Below are 19993 nucleotides of genomic sequence, written 5' to 3' on the forward strand. Positions count from 1 at the left end.
CCACGGCGGAGGCGCCGTTTGATGTAGTGCTCTCTTAAAACCTCCCGACGTTATTTACCGCCATTACAAACGCCGCTCTACCGCCGTTATTATATAGTTGTTGAAAAGCAATTTAGCCGCGAGCGAGCGAGCACCACTTGGCGTCGGACGCCAGAACACAAGCGGTCACGCTTCATCATGTTCAACCGTTCGCGCTCTGACTAATCACAGGCTCCATGCCGGGACTGCTGAAGGAGAGATAATGATTTTGAGAGCTGTCAGTCACAAGGAGACAAAGTCAGTTGAAAGTTGGAAATCCACAACGGCTTCGCTTCATTAAGCTAACGACGTAAGGATGACATTGTCTTAACTTTCTCCACAAGTGAGCGGAGGCTTTCACGTGTAATGCCTGCGCAAAATCCGAGCCGGTATCCTATTGGCTCCAATACGGGTGCTAATTAAGAAAGGCATTAGCCGTGACATGACTGTCCTGAATTCCATTTCCGCAATATCTGGCCTGTACAACGACTTTTACGGCTATTTGTACCGCAACGTGATAGCATCAAATTAGCTGCGCTCATCAGCAGATAAACTCAAGTGAGATAACGGCATCGGTTTGGAGAATAATAACGGTTTCTGAATTTGAGGAATTGCAAGGGGAGAAGGAAACACGGCTAAAAACACGCTAATAAGGAGGAAGGGTCTTCTGTTAAAGTTGATTGTCCATTGACTTGAAGAAGTGTTTTTTTTTTTTCCCACGGCCTATAAACACACAATGTAAGACTGGTTAATAAATGAAAATTAATTCAGTTAATTCGTTATTTTAATAATCAATGATTTGAGAAGCGTCTAAATCGTGAAATTGATGTTTTGTACAAGTGATTTGCAAGACGTGTTTAGAATTGTTACTGTGTCTTTAAAACAGGATAAATTATGGTTGTGTGAACTGAATTTTTCACTGGATTCATTTTAGAAGACTGTTTGGGTCAGTGAATGGTTGTGCCCCGCAATTGGCTGGCAAACCAGTTCAAGGTGTACTGCCTGAAGTCAGCTGGGATAGGCACCAGCAAGCCTGCAACTTTTGTGAGGATAAGCGGATCTAAAAAATGTGTGTATATATATCAGCACAGGTCTGCTTGATTTACATGTCAAAAAAAAGTACTTTGTCATCCTACCACTAGGAGGCAATGTTTCCCACATTTGCATTACAAAAGCCAACTACTTTTAATTACCAATGTGAAATGGCTTTCAGTTTCTTGCCTGATTCCTAACATATACAGTGCCAGCTGTTAATTCAGACTAAAATTGGAATATATTCAGTTTGAAATGACCAAAAATGACATATTGACTCATAATTGATTACAATTTGCTTGAAAGTAAATGTGCTTAATTCTAAGTAGTCTTCATTTTCTTCATTGGTTTGCACTCACCGAGTAAGTTAGCTGTGTTGCCTGTGTGCCAAGTTTTTGCCACGTCTTGGCAAATAATGTTTTAATTATTATTTAGCAGCACTTTAATTATTTATTATAGTTGATGATGATGATGATGATTATTATTATTATTATTATTATTATTTGTATTTATCAAGCCTTGAAGCCTTGTTTATATACTGCTTGCTTAAAAAAATTGCGATAAATAGACAAGTTTGACCAAACATGATGAATAATCATGATTTCAATATTGACCAAAATAAGCGTGATTATTATTTTGGACATAATCGTGCAGCCTTAGTGTATACTCTACCAAAATCGGTATAGCTATGGACCAGCCATACATCTAAAAAAAAGTAAATCCAAAAGCCACGTTTGAGTTGCGCCTCTGGCAATGCTAAGCTAATATGCTTTCTTTCAAAGAGAGCATTGCCCCTACCAACATGGCCGCCACATATGCACTTCTGCTAGTTAAATCTGTACTGTCTGTCTTGAACCAAAAAACTTTGAAAACTAATGTACAAAGGGGCACATTGAGTGGACCGGACATTATTTTCTGTCTGTTAAAAGTTGGCAAACAAATGCATATTACCACTTTTTAGAGAACTGTAGCCCACTATGGATGGGAGCTTAGGGCAGAATTTAGCATTGTTTGGCTTTGGCTGAGGTCCGCACTCACCAAAAGCAATCAAGTGTGATCTCTTTTCACCACCAGCAATCACTTTGTGGTTGCTAATCTTTGTCCAAATTGTACGGCTGAAGAGAAGAGGCTTCTGAGAGACATTCAAATAGATGAATTGTTCATTACCCTTCATTCCCCTTTCAGATGAAAACTTTGACGCGAGCATTTTCCTCTATTGTACTCAACCCTCCTCGTTCATTCACCTATTTCCCGTCTGCCACAATGCATTACAAGCATTTCGATACGTTTCCAGCCTCTTTTGTCCCGACAAGATTGAACAACGCTCGGCAGAAACATGTCTCTTACAAACACTCTTCAAAAAGATTCCGACTTTGACAATGCCTTTTCGAAATGAATGCGCCACTCACTGCTTTGACTTTGAAGCATATCATTCATAACCGAGCATGTCATTTTTCCGAGTGCTCTAATCCACTCTTGGACGCCACTTGTCTGCTTTTCATCAGCGCGGGATTGTCGGACGCTGTCGAGCATGCTTCACAATATCCATAGAAATGAATGGGGAGATGTTTGAAAGGATAACATGCAAGATGTGGTGATTCAACTTTTTTTTTTTTTTTATGACAGTGTTGCAACAATGGCAGCACGGATTCAAAATTCCCATGTGCAAGTGACCATTTTGGGTGCATTTCTTAGAACCCTGTGAACACGTAAACTACAAAAAACGTTTATTTTTGCAAAGCCCCCCTATAGGAAAGAGGAAATATTTCATGCCACCCCCCCAGCGACTATAAAAAAAATCATTATCTGTCAAAATTATACAAATATACTTAAAATTGCTTTCTTTTTAAAACAAAAGGGAAAACGCAATATGAATCAATACAAGTTACAGATTAGTCTGAAACTGAAAACTTGAAGTGCATCAAACTGCCTGAAATTCAAAAGTCAATTCTTATTCAAATCAAAAACATTTTTGACCAACTGAACCGTTTGTCGCAAAAAAACATCAATAAATAAAAATAAATGTAAATTGATCTTGAATGATAACATAGAAATTTCTTAAACATTTGATCTCAAAGAAAGTTTTAACTCACACACAGTTCTTGACTATGACAGCATATACGATAAATTTAAAACTATTAACCGCTGCTTTTTTCTCACGCTTTTTTGAACCCTGCGTTTTAAAATCCAGCCGGTTTATCTGCAGTTTTTTTAGAGCGGGAGTTTGACCTTCAATTTTATTTGCCACCACGGGGCACTTTCCTTTAGTAAACTGAACCAGCCATGTTACTGTTGCATTGCAGTATTCTTATAATCCAAAATTTTAGTGTTATGTTGAAAATTATGCTCCTCTTATTTCTAAACATGCCTGTGGAAGGTGTGATGTTGCTGTAACAAGGCAAAAAGTTTTAAGTAAAACAAATGTTTTCAAAATTTCCCAGTAGCATTATTTTGCGTAAGAATCTGACGTTACAAGCTGCGTTTTTTTAGTCCGGTGCGGCCTATATGTGACTAAAATAGATTTTCTGTTGAATTTTTGTTAGTGTGGTTTATAGTCCGGTGTTCCATACAGTCCAAAAAATACGGTATGTTTCACTCTGGGGTCAGTTACATGACCCCAAATCAAATTTTGTTTCCATCTTGAGAACAATTTTAAATAAAACAAGATCGTTTTCAAAATATTCTAATTCAGCGACATCGACTTTATTCATTGGCTTAAAATATTCAATCTTTGGACGTAAAATGGAATATACACATCCGTTAAGCTATTCAAATTCTAATGCTATTGTATAATTGTTTCATCTTTTGCCGTACTTAACCGATGGGATTATCTTCCTGTCTTTGAGCTCTAACTACTGGTGTATGTGTGAAATTAACTCAGCTTCTCAGGGGAAGTAGCCTGCTGACAGAGATTAGTTTACATCATCCTCTTTTCAATCTCCCCCGTTTCTGTACTTCGGTGCAACACGCACACACACTGGTAAATACAAGCCACGAGCCGCGAGACAGACGGAATCGGATTAAGTATACTTTTTTTTTTTTTTTCCATTCATGCTTCGGTGTCACCTTGTGCTCTTCTCGGAGCGTCGAAGGATGAAATGTGCGCCAAGAACAAATCACAATTGGACAAGAATCGGTTGTCATGGATACGGAGATTAACTCTCCGTGCCACCTGTAATGATGCTACTGTGTCAGTATAGATACAGTACATGGTAGCCATTTGGCTAACGTATGCTAACACATGTAGAGGCCTGACTTTGTTAAAGTAAATACCTGTATAAGAATTAGACAAGTACGAGGTGTCAGATTAGCAGATTACTCGTGATTAATTTATTACGGTCTTGGTTAAAGCGTTTTGATTGGCTGTGATTGTGTTTGGCATAACCTGATCGGTTACTGTTTTGAGTGGGAGGGAAAAAAAAGAAGACGTGAAAATGAAAGAGCATGTGAAAGTTTTCGATCCGATGAAAGATTTTTTACTTTAAAAAATGCGTGAGAGTGATATGAATTCATTATAAAAATGGAGCTGGTTTAACACAGAAGCAACTCAGGTTTAGCCTACCGCATCAATGCAAAGCAAACAAGTGAGACAACTAATCATAGAGACAAAGACACTAAAATAACCTAACAACACTAAACAAAAAAAACTGGAGAACACGCCGCATTTCACCACATCTGTGGTGGACAGTATAGACAATTAATTAATTAATTAAAATGTACAGAAATTACATTAAGTCCATCATAAAACTGAATTACAAACACTATTAATTTCAAGGGAGATACCTGTCACAAAAGAAAATGCGAATGAGCTAAGCGCATCCAGGGCAGCACTTTATAACATGATGAAGATAAGAACGAGCTAGCATTTTATCCACAGTCAACAAACAAACAAATTTTGGACATATCATACATCAACAATCTTACAAATAAAGTACAACTTTCAGACAGTCGTTGGCCAGATTTCATAGAGAAAAAAACGTGTGCGCCATCGACTGGACTGCTCTCAAAACCACACCGTCCTTCTCACTACAAAATGTAATACCAACAGCGGCCAGAGGCGGCGCCAAAAAAACAAAGATTAAGCAAAACGAAGCACAAACGAATGAACCGTTAAACTAAATCAGTTCCAAAACCTTATTTCGGCCCACGGATTGGTGGTTGGGGACCACTGAAGTAGACAACAACACTCGAGGTACGTTTATATGTGTGCAAATGCAGACAAGGCAAACAACACCATAGAGACTTCTTAGATTACGTGCTAATGCTTTTCACCTTCTCATATGAATGGCGCGTAGAGAAAAACACTTAGATAAGTCTGTTTTTGTCTTTCTGTCAAACATGTTTTGCCCACAGTGACTTTGACTTTGCTAATCCATTCTTCCCGAAAAGGACGTTTGTGCCAGATGTAATGAAATTCCTTCCACGCGTTGCTGAGATATTGTGCGCGCAGGAGCCGGTCTGGACAGACAGACGAGTTTAAAAAAAAAAAACACGAAAACATAATGCCCGTGGATGGATTAGACAACACTGAACGACATTAAAAGTCTCCTCAAAGGTTACACGGGGGAGTTGACAAATCATTCTCTGCAGAACCTGCGTGAAACCCTCTCATGCGTTTCTATTGGGAAATCTGCCAATGCCAATCATTTTCAAGCAGTGGCGCCATGTTTACTTTTAGCTGTACGAGGCATTTAAAATGAACAGGAAACTCCCTATAGCTCATAACTGTCCATCATTGTTCCAGTGACTCTCCTCCAACTTTGGCTGCACTTGAATTGAGCTACAGTATTGTATTAACATTCAATGCCAAAGACATATTTGTACGTGTTTTTAAAACTCAAGACATTCAATCCAAAGTATTTTACTAAACATACTTTTTTTCAAGTTTGGTTTGGTTTGAATGGCTGGTACTCAATAAATCAAGTACAAAGAAATCAATAACTTTAGGTACTTAAGTACTAAAGTAATTGATTACATTGTTAACATAAACTAATTGATTATTTGTATAGCAGTACAAATAAGTCATCATTTTAGTAATCCAAAGTAATTAATGACTGTAGTACCTAAAGTCATTGATTACTTACATGTTTTAGTACCTAAATTAATTGAGTACTTAAACTTTAGAACTTTACTTACACAAGGTAATAGATTACCATATTAATCGAAAGTAATCAATCATTTGTGCAGCAGCACAATTAGATCACTTTAGTAACTTAAAGTAATTGATGACAAGTAATTTAGTGCCCAAGGTCATTGATTACTTTCATATTTTCGTACTTAAAGTACTCAAATACTTAAAAACTTTAGAACCTAAGGTAATCAATTAATCAGTACATCATTACCTAAAGCAATAGATGACATTATTTACCTAAAGTAATTGATTATTTGTACTGCAATGCAAACAGTTGATTACTTTAGTCCCCAAAAGTAATTGATTACCTATGTACCTAAAGTTACTGATTACTTTCTCATTTTAGTGCCCAATATAATCAAATACTTAAACACTTTACAACCTAATGCAATCGATTAATTACCTAAATAATCAATTACTTAGGGTAGTTATGTACCGCATTTAAGTAATTGATTACTTTAGTATTTTAGTACCTAAAACAATTGAGTACTTTACAACCATATGGAGCAATTTACAACCATATGTAATTTCTTAAGTTTTTAACTACATAAAGTAACAACATTATAACTTTAACCCCTCTAGTAGTTGATTATAAGTACCTAAAGTAATGGATTACTGTAGTACTTAATTCATTTAGTACAAGCGAGTTTTAGAACTTCCTTTGGCCAAACATTTAAAAAAATAAAACTAAACACATCGGATAGAATGGCTGGACTCTTTAAAAAATGAAAATATGTCTTTGTGATTGAATTAACATGAACATATACTTGACGCCACACGAATGATCCAGATCAATGATCAGAATCATCGGAGTGCACCATGATTAGATAATTTCATATAAATACGCTCATTATCTCAACATGCTCTCTGACGCATTCATTCACGCGCTGATGAAAGTCTCCACATCCGCCGGTCCATTTCCAGTTCTCTCTTCAACAAAATGGCTGGTCGTTAAAGAAGTCCTAACCCCCTCAACGAACAGATAAAGGGTAATTACGTAGCTATAGTCTATTCAAACAGGTCTCTTTCGCTATATGAGCGTAGGGACGACTGATAAAGCTGCTTAATTAAATTAAGTGCTTCTCTTCCATCACCTCTCCGACATGGACCCACTCGCGTCGCCGCAAAAAAAAGAACTGGCCTGATTAGGCTGATGTATCAAATCAACTCTATTGTTACTTTCTGGGGACACTTAAGATTCCCAATCCAACTTTTACAGGAAATGCATAAAGGTTAACCGGTAGCGACTGGTTTGGGGTCACATCCTGACTTCACATGCACCGCCTTCCAATGCAGCTTCCTGAATTGTTGAATTGGTTGCGGTCATCGGGGAAAATTGGATTTTTTTATTTATTTATTTATTTTTGTTTGTTTGTTCTTTACATGTAGTATCAATTGCATAAAAGAAAATGGCCTACCATGCTTGGGAGACACCAAAGAATCCAAATCAGAAAGCGGCATTGATGTCAACTCTTTAACCCTTATGGCATTATGTTACAAATTATGGAAATTCCTTTGATTGTTTTAGAATATCATAAAATAATCTATTGGAAAAAGAACACTAGGGAGATGAAATTTGCAGCTGATGACTAAAACATGTAAAAGTTCTGACATTTCTATGTGATTGCAGCTGGACGTGCGAGATTTTGTGCACAAAAAATAATTGTTGTCCAAATTTTGGACCATATAAATCCATTCTAATTACAATATTTGAGATTAATTTTAATAGGATTTATGACTGACTTTCCTGCGTTTTTTGCAGGATTTCGTCGAGAAGCGGTCAAACTATGTCAACAAACAAAATTCATTGTTGACTTGTGTTTCACCTCAAGACAGTAGGTGGCGGAAGAAACCAATTAATGGCTAAGTCTTGAAACGTCATCATCGCTTCACAGTCTACAAGGACAGATCATACCATTTTTCAATTTTTTGTGGGTGTTTGTAAATTTCACCTACATATGTATGTATATAACTGATGCCACTGAACAATTTGAGTGGTTGAAGGAAAAGAAATTACAAATATGTTTAATTATGCCTTTATTATGCCATAAATAATGAACAATTCTTCTTCAAAAAAATTGCTAAATGCCAAACAAAGTTGGAGTTCAATGCCAAACTAAACAATGTCACATCCTTTCGGCAGGTTTCTTCAATCTGCCTTGAGGGGGCGGAGTCACCGGCTGCAGACCTGACTGTTTGAAGTGCGGTCGGAGCAGGAGAATATGCAGGGTTATTTCTTTGCCTCTCCTAGTGTGAAAGTTGTTGCTCTATTTCCTGCTTCCTGCCTGGTGCTTTTGGCTTGTGCTTTGTTTGTTCCCTTTTTTCATCTGAGTTTTGACTGTTTAGTTGTTACTTTCTCCCCGAGTAGTTCTCCTGCTGACTCCGCTCCCTTGTTGCCTTGCATATTAAAAGACTATTGACTCGAGACGCTTTTTGTCTCACTTTGGTTTACACTTTGTAATCTCGGTTGTACTTTGTCATTTTTGTTTTGTTTTTTCTTCCACGCTTTGCGTGCACCTTTTGTTCATTAAACCTTTTGTATTCTAATTCAAGTCCTGTGTCTGGTTGGGGTCCTTATTCCTTTCGTGTCCCGTGGTTATTCATGACAAACACAAACCTTTTAGACCAATAGCTTGATGCTAATACTAAAACATAATTGGAAACATAATTTTTTAAACTATATATATTATATATATTTATATCCAAGTGTATAATAAAACCTATTTGTTCCAAAATACTGTTTGTTTATTAAAGTTTAGAAAAAAAACGTTATTGTTTTTAAAAAAACATGAAACATGAAACATGAAAAAAATAATTGGAATTGACAAACCACATTTTTTAAAACAAATTCTTTTGGTTATCTTTTTGCAAAATAAAAGCGGATGTTTGCAAATGTCTTTTTCTGAACAAACACAAAATATAATCAATATGTTTTCAATGCAGACTACAGGATGAAATCAGAAAAATTTGAGCAAGTTGAAGTGAAACAATCGCTCTAAACTCAATTATGAAAATAGTCATTTTGATTTCATAATCAATTAGTCAATGTTGACAGCTCTCATATATATATATATATATATATATATATATATATATATATATATATATATATATAAAATCACAGTTATACTGTCAAGCGAGGAGTAGAGTTAAAAAAAAATACGACACTGTCCTCAGTCTCAGAATCAGGTGGTCCCACTGGTTTTTATCATTTGTGACGTTTTTCACCTCCTGTACTTGGCCTCTGTCCTTCCCAGCGCTCTGTATCTCTTTTTCACTCAGCGTTCCTTGTATAATTCATGCCACACTTCACCTGTCCCACTCACTCTGCGCGTGTGTGTCTTTATGACTCTCTTTGTCATTCAGCACTTGTTCAGTGAAGCCAACAAGCTCTTGTTCCCCTCTGCCATCATTTCTCGCAGTTAACGTGTTGCTTCTTTAACGCCCGTCTTTGGTTTTCTTATCTTTGCCTCCACACACGCACACCGTGCAACCCCGAGTGCACTTCCACCTTTACAGGAGCGTTTTGGCAGTTTTCCACTCCCGCATCGTTAATCTCCACTCGTTTTTTTTTTTCCTCGTCTATACATCCGAGTCTTCATCTTCCTACTGTCGTTCATCCTCTCATCCACCCACTCTCAGCCCTCCATTATATTATAAGTGAGGGCAGGCGTTTTCTCTTGTGTTACCCACTCCATGGCTTTATGTTTACTTTTGCGGATGTTGAAAGTGATGACAGCCACTAAAAAATGATTTAAATGATTCCCCGGGCAAATTATGAGTTTGCGTGTTTCCTCGGGTTGAACGGTTCCCTTGAAAGGGCAAAAGTCATCATGTCTTCTAATTAATTTTCTCCAAAGTTGCTCAACAGAATAGTTTTAAAAAATGTTTTGTTTGTTTTTGCTGCAGGGCATGCTTTCCTTGCAGTAATAGCAAAGTTTTTTGCGTACGCTGTGTAGTTACAAGAGCGGCCTCTACTGACAGAAGCGGTCATTACAGCAGGTTGCGTGCACTGCAAAGTGGAAGGCCACGAAAGCATAATTCAGTTAGGGGCTCTAACCCTGACTGAATTTTTGCACAATTCAAGTCAGTGATTCATTTCCAGCCATTTATTGTAGGAGAGAGAGATTTATCACAAAATTATTCATACAATTTGTGTTTTTTTTTTAATGTTGTGTGTTAGCTCTGACGTAAGATGAGTGTAACAATACACAAAGGCGTTGGCCAACTAAAAACATTTAATCTATATTATGACATTAGGAAGCAGGGGTAGCGCACTATAGAGTATTTAGAGAGCAGAAATTTGCTGGTTAACTTCAAAATTCAGTCAACTTCAGTCAAAATGATAGCAACACCTTTTAACCCCGTGTTTTTATATCATTATTTAAAAGAATGCCGAATTGGACAAGGCACACGTATACTGTAAATATTGATAAGAAATATTGATGGAATTAACTGGTAAACAAAAAACATTCATCAATACAGAATGTTTTTTCATTCATATTAATCAAAGTATGCAACTTTTGACCCAATAACAAAGTTGTCCATTCTTCTCAATCAGTTTTAATGATGTGGCTGATGATGTTTTATGAACTGGAATGACTTTCAGTTCACAGCTGTGCATTATCTAGGGTTAATAGTTTGAACTTGTTCAACTCTTAATGCGTTCCCAAACTTTTTACTGGTTCTGTATAATTTGTTATAGTACACCCACGGCGTTAGATAAGCTTGTGCAAAAAAAAGTAAATAACAGCCAACTTCTTTTAAATCAAAATTAAGAGCAACTCGCAAGTGACTTGCGAAGGTTCTGGCTTTGGGCCTCATGTCCCACTGGGGGCTGTGACTGTGCCAAATGAACGTAATTTAATTAGCCACCGTTTCCAGCGAGTGTCCCTAGCTCACGATTAAAAAGATGCTTTGCATAGCAGCGGAATGCAAACAATTTAGGAACTAAAACTCCGCCGGCAACTTGGCAAAATGCGCATCATTGCGAGTCAGATAAAACGGCAGAAAATCAACACATTTCAAATCCGTCCATTAGCTATAGATTCCAATCTCCCTAACCACTTTTTCCAGCTCTTCCGAGGGAATCCCGAGGTTCTCCTACGCCAACAAGGAGACGGAGCCTCCCCACTGTGTCCCAGTTTGTCCCTGAGGTATCTTACCAGTGGGACCTTCTCCGAAAAGCTCATCATGGAAGCTTCAAGGCACTATCCAATCAGATGCCCGAGCCACCTCATCTGTCTCCTCTCAACGCTGAGGAACTTGGACTCTACTCTGAGTTTTAGGATTTAGGCGAGATTGGTAAAAAAGTCTGGAAAACTAATTGTCTTTTTTGGGGTTCTTTAATTCGAAGCTTCAAAGACACAAGTCTTACCAGAGCAGTTTGTATGAGAGTGTGCAGGGCCAAGAGAAAGAAGATTTTTCATGCTATGGAAAGGGAAGAACTACAGGAAGAGAGTCAAATAAAAAAATGATATTCGTCTTTGTTGTCGGATTCGCTTATCACTAGGTTAAGTTCGGTCATTCTAGCTATCCTGTTGAGTGAAACCACAAAACCAGTTGGTCAATGACCAACAAAATGTTAATGGTAATGGAAATATGTGTTTTAATAAATGCAATGCATCAGTAAAATAGTGTGTTCATAAACTTGCTATTTTAATAAAACAGAGACGTCGAGACTCTTACAAAAGACTTCCTCCAAGAGAAACTGCTCCCAACTGTGAGCAAAAGGCCAGTCGCTGCTATCTGAAGCGGTCAATCGGGATTGATGGCTGTCTAACTTCGTCCCCTTTCAACAAAGACTAGTCCGCGAAAAAAAGGACGTTGAATACACTCTCACACACATGCTTTCCCCAGTGAGACCACATCCCCCAAAAAGTATAAAAGAACCGGACGCGGAGTGTGAAACGTTGCCATTTCTGCTCCGACCTTATATATTTGAACGTAGGCTCTAAGATGTTTGAAAATACGTTCGAACAAACGTAAAAACATCAAAAATGCCGGCGGCCCATCGGCAAAGATGGCAAATTTTTCACGCAAAGTTCTGTTGTCAAGTCAGAGGAAAGAAGAGTGACAGCCCGTCGCGCCTCATGACATAATGACTGTTTTGACTGGCAATCACACAAATGAGGCCGGCCTCCCTGCCCCGCATTCATACAGCGAGCCGGCTGATCAAAACTCCGGCAATCAACATAAAACAAGACTGAGATACTCCAAATAGCCAAATCGTGCGCCTAGGCAGGTTCTTGTGATTACATAGCCAACACGCAGCAGAGCAAATAGCGCGGAGACATCCTAAGAGCTGTTTTCTGTTTCAGTCTGAAATTGTCCCGCATCGTGCTGTCATGGATGATTGCCATTTTAGTCTCTGGGAAAGACTGATAAAGAACTCTGTAAATGCAAAAGAGCCGTAATGTGGCCGCGGCCGATCTCGATGGGCATTGAATTGATTTTATTTTCACCGTTGCATTTCAACGTGAGGTGAATACCGTCTCCTCCATCCGCATTACGTCTGTGCAGCAGGGTGTCTCTTTAAATCCCCGGTAAAGGCCACCTCATAGGCAAAATATATTGAGGCTCCGGAAAAAGCTTGCGCATGTGTGCAAAAGTCACAAACGGATGAATATGAAACCTGACACAAATCCTCTCAAAAATACAACAACAATGATAAACATTGCTAGATCGACATTGCTAGACCTTGGTACGTTTATTTAAGGACAGAGACATTCAATACCTGGTACTGCTTTATATATATATATATATATATATATATATATTTTTTTTTTTTTTTTCAAGTGTTCACAATGGCTGATGCGAAATTAAGTTCTGAAGTAATCAATTACTTTCAATAATTAAGGACTAAAGTAACTTAACTTTATTTAAATACTAAGGTAATCAGTTATTTTTTGTGCTTAGACACTAAAGTAATCGATTACTTTAGGAAATAAAGTAATCGATGAATTTTAGTGCCAGAGTAAGTGATTACTTTGGATACTAAGGTAATCAATTACTTAAAAACTGCCACTTTAGGTACTAAGGAATCAATTACTTTAAGTACTAAAGTATATATTTTTTTATTAAAGTGTTTGACTAAAGGAGGGTCTAAAAATTGGCTGATACTAAATGATATAAGTACTGAGGTATTCAATTACTTCAGGTAATCAGGTAATAGAGTAATTAAATACTTTGGGCAAGCACTAAGGTAATCAATTACTTTCTATAATTAAGGACCAAAGTAACCTAACTTTAATTAAATACTAAGATACATTATTGTATGTACTTAAGCACCAAAGTAATTAATTACCTTAGGAAAAAATGTAATTAATTAATTTTGGTGCCAAAGTAATTGATTACTTTAGATATAAAAGTAATCAATCACATTAAAACTGCCACATTCGGTACTCAAGGAATCACTTACTTTAGGTACTAAAGTATAGGTATTTATATTATTTTTTTATTTGACTAAAAGAGCATTGTAAAATCGATGATACTAAATGAATTGAGTACTGAAGTAATCAATTATCTTAGGTAGTTTGGTACTGAAGTAATTAAGTACTTTGGTTAAGTACAGTACTAAGGTAATCAATTACTTTATGCACATAAGCACTTAAGTGATTACTTTAGGACATAGAGTAATCAATTACTTTGATTACTTTAGGTGCTAAAGTAGAGGAGGCGGGTTTTAGGTAGGGATAAGACAAATAGGTGAACGTTGACTCGGTACGGTGATCAATTGCTTTGATCGACTACTTTTGATAACTTGTTTATATTTTCCACTCAAAATCTGGCGCACATCCGCTGCTAACTAACTAGCTGGTTGGCAACCAAAGGGACAGATCGTACATTAGTAAGATGTACGTTTTTTGTTTGCCGGAGAAACGGCTGACAGTCAAGTGCGTCAGAAATGAAAGTGTCTGTGGGGAAATATCACTGGTGAGTCTGAACATAAACACGTGTTCACTATTTCACATAAACAGCGCATGTGACGTCTTGACCGACATTCAAAAAACAATGCTGTTAAATCGATATGATAAATAACGTCGGCCTTACTGCTCTATTGACGAAAGGATAAATCACGTCGTCGAGGGGTTATATTGAATTAACTCGCTTTATGTTTCGTCGGTGCACAGCTGCAAGAATAGAAAATAGAAGATTTACGAGGGAGCAGTGCTCTAACGCAGACAAGGACAAATCTTTGGCACGTATGTGGGTGGAGAGGTCAATTTATACTTTATATGTACAGTTATGATGCTTGTCTCCGGGACTTTGTTGTCAAAGTTTCGAATAGGGTACTTCCTTTTTGATCATGGGCTGAATTTGAAACCAGTCTAAGTCGGCAAAGGCCCGATTGTCAGATGTCAATAAACGATTACGCTGATGGATTATCCTGTTTGCCGGCCTGCTTTAAAAATGATTTCTCCTCCCCAATCCGCTCAGAAAACAGGGCTGACAGTCTAATACAAAACGAATCTTAATAAGGGAACGCAAAAGGCAAGTCAATACATGGACTGCACAATGAGCTTTACAGATAGAGTTTCACCCGTGATTCAAATGACCCTTTTTTTTTTTTTTAACGAACAATCAAAACATCAGTTTTGACAGTACTTTTTTTACCATAGTAGAATTTTCTGGTTGCCTACTCAACCATTATAAGAACTAAACCATTATAATTAACATGGACATGTAAGCAGAAGGGGATAATGGCTACATAGTTTAGCAGAGCCGTTAGCTTAGCATCTGGAATGGCTACATAGTTTAGCCGCGTGTCAAACGCAACTATTTATCAACACTGAAACTAACAATTATTTTTATTATCAATTAACTCATTCAGTGCCATGGACGATGATTCTCATATTTTAAAATAGTAATAACAATAATAAAAATCCAAAAGTGGGTTTTTTTTGGAGAAGAGCTGACACCCTTGACTAATGCTTACCTTATATATGCCAACTGAGCACTGTAGTGCTAACTGTGACCACTGGATGGCAGTGTTTCTACACAATTCTAACTGAAGAATGGAAGTCAATCTTTCACATGGCAGCGCCCACATTTAGATAGACATAGCATACAATATTCTAAGTATACTAAGTATACTGCCCCTCGAGAGGTTTTCTTTTCCGATAACGCTTGGCACTGAAAGAGTTCATCTCTGCGAAGGTAACGGCTCTTCAGATCTTCTCCGGGGTTTGCTCAAGTTCTCCAGAGGTCACCGAAAAGCCACCAGAGGTTGCCACGAGCTTTCCATATTCCAACAACTGTTGCGCTTATCACAAGGAAATCAGAAGCAAAGTCTGGCGACCACTACCAACATCTTGAATGAACATCGAAGTAGATTAAAAGAGCCGCTGCCTTTGCTGACACCTGCCAGCGATCCCATCTCAGTTGGATACCGGTATTATTGCAACAAGAGCCACCTCTGGCGACGTTTCCGTGACCTCTGGCAACCTTCGAGGAACCCTAGGAGCCGCTACCGGTGCAGACACTCACCAGTGAACCCCTTAGTTGGGATAGTGACTTTATTGCAACATAAGCAACATCTGGTAACCTGTGGCGACCTTGTGGTGACCTCTGATGACCTTGAACAAACAACGGAGGAGATTAAAAGGGCCATTACCTTTGCTCTCGCCAGAATTCACCGTTCAGTGAGATAGCGGCTTCTAAGATGTATTTTGGGCCGTTTTTTTTATAATCAAAACCCATTGACTTTCTCCTTGCACATATAGACCACATATTTTCCCCTTTTCTTTCATGTCATGTACCATTTCACCGCCAGGCAATTTAAAACGCACAGTATGCTCCTATACGGTACCCACACGGGTTAAGTGGGGCTTTTGTTTGGTCAGAACACCCCGAGATGCTGTTTATGGCAACGATTATTATCCACTACTTTGGAGTGATTTACTGTACCGACGAGGGGGAGGCTATAAAATCTTTAATACTGTTTCTGACCACTGTTTCAATCACAGAGGGATCGGCACGAACACACATACACACACAAGCGTGGATCTCAGCGAAGATTACTTTTCCTCCACTGTGGAAATCAATAGGAGCGCTCCATCGCTCAATTTAATGCCCAACACCTTCTCCAACAAGCTAGCACGTACGCATGCATGAACACGCGCATACACATGCTTCTCCGGGTCGTGATTGCGTTAAGGGAAGTGGGCTGTAAATATTCAGTCGATTCTCGCTGACCGCTACGGAAAAAAGAAGGCGCGTTTGTCAAAGGGTGAATCTTTTCTTTTGTAAAATGAAAAGAGATGACAGCACTTTCCTGCATCATTTGCAGCTACACACTGTAACAAAGTGTAAAATCAATTCTGGAGAAAACGTATGGGGAAATTCAAGCCATTTTTCAATATGAAGAACACAGAGTATGTTGTGAACTTACCAAATGCGGTCTTCCCAAGAATGTAAGCGAGAGCTTTAGCAACTCCACGAATGACAAGATTCCATGACACAAAATGCTTGGAGATATTTTCCCACACAAATCTTCACAAGTCTGGACCTGGAATGGAGCTCCTCCCACCTGTGAAGGTTTCTGATTTTCCCTAAATTGGGGTTTTTGAGTTTTTCCTTCCCCTTCTGGGATCTTTGACAGGGGATGCTGTTGTGTACCTTACACCGAAAAGATGTTTCTGAATGACTTCTTTTTTCGAAAGAAGTCTCGACGTGACCTCTTTTCACCTGTGAAGCCCTTTGAGATTTTGGTGAGTAAGGGCTCTACAAATGAAATTTGATTGATTGATTGACAAGTAACTAATAAATGTGTCCTTTATTTAAGATAGCCGTCACAAACAGCATGCAAGGTTGCCTGTATAATTGTCATTTATGGCATTTCACAAGATCATAACAACTTATGAATGGAAAAGAATGCCGCTTGTGAAATGGCTTGTGTTGACCGCCATATTTGCTAAAACAGCAAAATGAAAATATTTGTCTCAATCCGAAAACGAGAACCATTTGGCCAAAATGTGAAAATGAATGATGAAAATTAAAGTAGTAGAGTGAGGTTGTGCCTTCCTTGCTAGGTTTATTTTTGGCTTGTAGCTCCAGAAAAGAAGTAAACCATAAGTGGATTTTTTAGCCATTTTTGGGTCAAAAATCAGCACATTGCAATCGTAAATGTTGAACATGTTCAAAATTGTCACGCCAAGTCACTCAACACAACCATCCATTTTCTAGAGCTGCTAAAGGGTTGCAGGCTTGCTGGCGCCTATCCCAGCTGATTTCAGGCAGTAGGCGGGGTTTGCCAGGCAACTGCAGAGCACACAGAGACCAACAACCATTCACACACCCGATCACAGCTAAGGACAATTTAATATCTCCAATACACCCGCCATGCATGTTTTTGGAGTGCCCGGAGAGAACCCACGCGGGCTCGGGGAGAACATGCAAACCCTACACATGAAGGCCAGAGCCTTCACAAAAACATTCAAGGACTATCACTGAAAAATGCTCACATTTGACTTCAAGCTGGGTATGTTTTTCTTCTCATCATGTGACCAAGCAAAACTCCAGGGTGAGTCCGATCGGTGATTTCGCAAAACGGAAGGCCGGACGTTGTGTGAAGAAGTGTAGCAGCGAAAAAAAAAAAGATAGAAGTCACCGAGGACAAAGACAAGAAGGAAAAAAAAAAAAACGTGACGGCCTGAGATGAGATAAATCAGGCGGTTATTGACCTTGTTGTAAAGTGCCGTATCTCCCCAAGTGAGGAGTGTGCAAGCAATCCTCTCTTTCCATCAATAGCGCCTTTTTCTCAACACAACAGGTGAGATGAATGATAATTGATCTGTGTTTAACCACAAATTATAGCACAATCCAGCCATGCTGGGAAATAGTCCATAATTAGTGTTGAGACGGGAGGATTGCCTCGTCGCCGCTGTTACATAAACAACGCTCCGCAAGGCAAGGCGCTGAACTTGACTTCTCGTAGCTGTTTCTTTGTTGCTGTGTGAGAATAAATAAAGCGCACAAGCATTATGTGCCTCATGTGGAGATGTAATCATGCTTTACGACCACCAGCCTTGAAAACAGATGGTCCCATTTACAGATCTACTCATATAGAAAGGCAAAGATGACGCCTTTAAAATATAACCCATATTTCATATCGCTGCAGCTAAATCCTCATAAGTCACGTTTTGATGATTTTTTTTTTTTTTCAACAATGAGTCTTCGCTTCTCTGTGTAGGTGCTATTTTTTTTTAAAGAAATTGGCCAATCACAACGTTGAAAAGTAATTTTCACAATGTAATGCGAATGGTTGCACAAATTTCAGCAGTACTTTAACCCGTGTGCACACACTAAACTAACATTGCATTTTGATGCTAATTTTGTAAATGCATTTAAAGGTGTAATCATTTAAGTTATGATTTTTTTTCCTTCAATCACTCAAATTGTTCTATCCATCAGTTCTATCAATCAGTTCTATCCATACATATGTAGGTTAAATTTAATAACAACCACAAAAAATGAAAACTTGTATGATCCGTCTTTATAAGCTGTGAAGTGACAATGACATTTTCAGAACTGGTCTCTAACGCCACCTACTGTCTTGAGGTGAAATAAGAATATATTGTTTGCTGACATAGTTTGACCACCGCTCAACGGAATCTTGCAAAAATTGCAGGGTAATCAATGTAATAAATCTTATTAAAATGCATCTCAAAAATTGTAATTATAATGGTTTTCTATGGTCCATTATTTGGACAATGATTGTTTTTGTACACAAAATCCCGCACGTCACATAGAAATGTCAAAATCATTGCATTTTGAAATTTGACGTTTTAATCATCTATTGGAAATTTCAGCTCCCTAGTGTTTTTTTCCCCCTCATTAATTCTTTAATGATATCATAAAAAAATTCAAATTTTGAGTCCCTCCATGTTTTAGTTACTTATTGGCTTCAGAGTTGCTGAAAACTGCTTCTATGAAATGTGGTGCATTGAGAAAGTGTGGGAAAAGGCAGACGTCAAAGCATTCATTGGCAACCACGTGTGGAAATGGAGAAGACCTCTGATTTGGGTTCTGAAGTGTGAGTAACAGGATTCAAGTCGTTTCTGGTCATGATTCTGTAATTTCAGGGTAACCGTGGCCAAGTGGAAACTCTTCCCCACTGAAACCGCGCGTGTGGGTGTTTAACAACTCAAACCAGTTTTTAAAATAAGACCACACACACAATAAGGATCAAATCGGAACGTATGTGCTGTACATGACATTATCAACAAAGCAAAACGCGCGCACATGGTTTTCTCCTCTAAAAAGTCTCCTTCTAAACCAGAATTCACAAACATAAAGTTCTTGGCTCAGCCCATTTTTGCGCTTCACGAAAAGGAAATGTTGAACAGATTTAACGTTTGCACATGAAGGAAGGGAAAACAATTATTTGACAGACCCTACAAAAACAGGATAAGATAAAAATGGGCACAAGTCTCTGGGGTCAATTGCAAGTCATGTCTCAAGTCCTTGACCCACAAGTCCAAGTCAAGTCCACTAAGAACACCGTAAATTTTCACAGTATTTTATTGTTGTGTTTCCCACACAAATGAAACATAAACCAGACTTCAACACTCATATTTATTCATTCCTGACTGTACTCAAGTAGACCTTAAGGCCAGTGATTTATTATTGCTATTTCTCATCTGCTTTTTTCTTTTATTTTCAAGGCAGGGTTTTCTATCAAACTGAGACCAAAGAAACTCATAATGTTCAGTAGTACCTAAGGACGATTCCAAGTCAAGTCTCGCGTTTTTACCAGATTGAGTCACAAAAAACCAAGTCAGAGTCAAGTCTTGAGTCTTTGGTGGACGA

The sequence above is a fragment of the Hippichthys cyanospilos genome, chromosome 7 (assembly GCF_059441005.1).
Source record: "Hippichthys cyanospilos isolate Australia breed blue-spotted pipefish chromosome 7, RoL_Hcya_1.0, whole genome shotgun sequence".
Classification (NCBI taxonomy): Eukaryota; Metazoa; Chordata; class Actinopteri; order Syngnathiformes; family Syngnathidae; genus Hippichthys; species Hippichthys cyanospilos.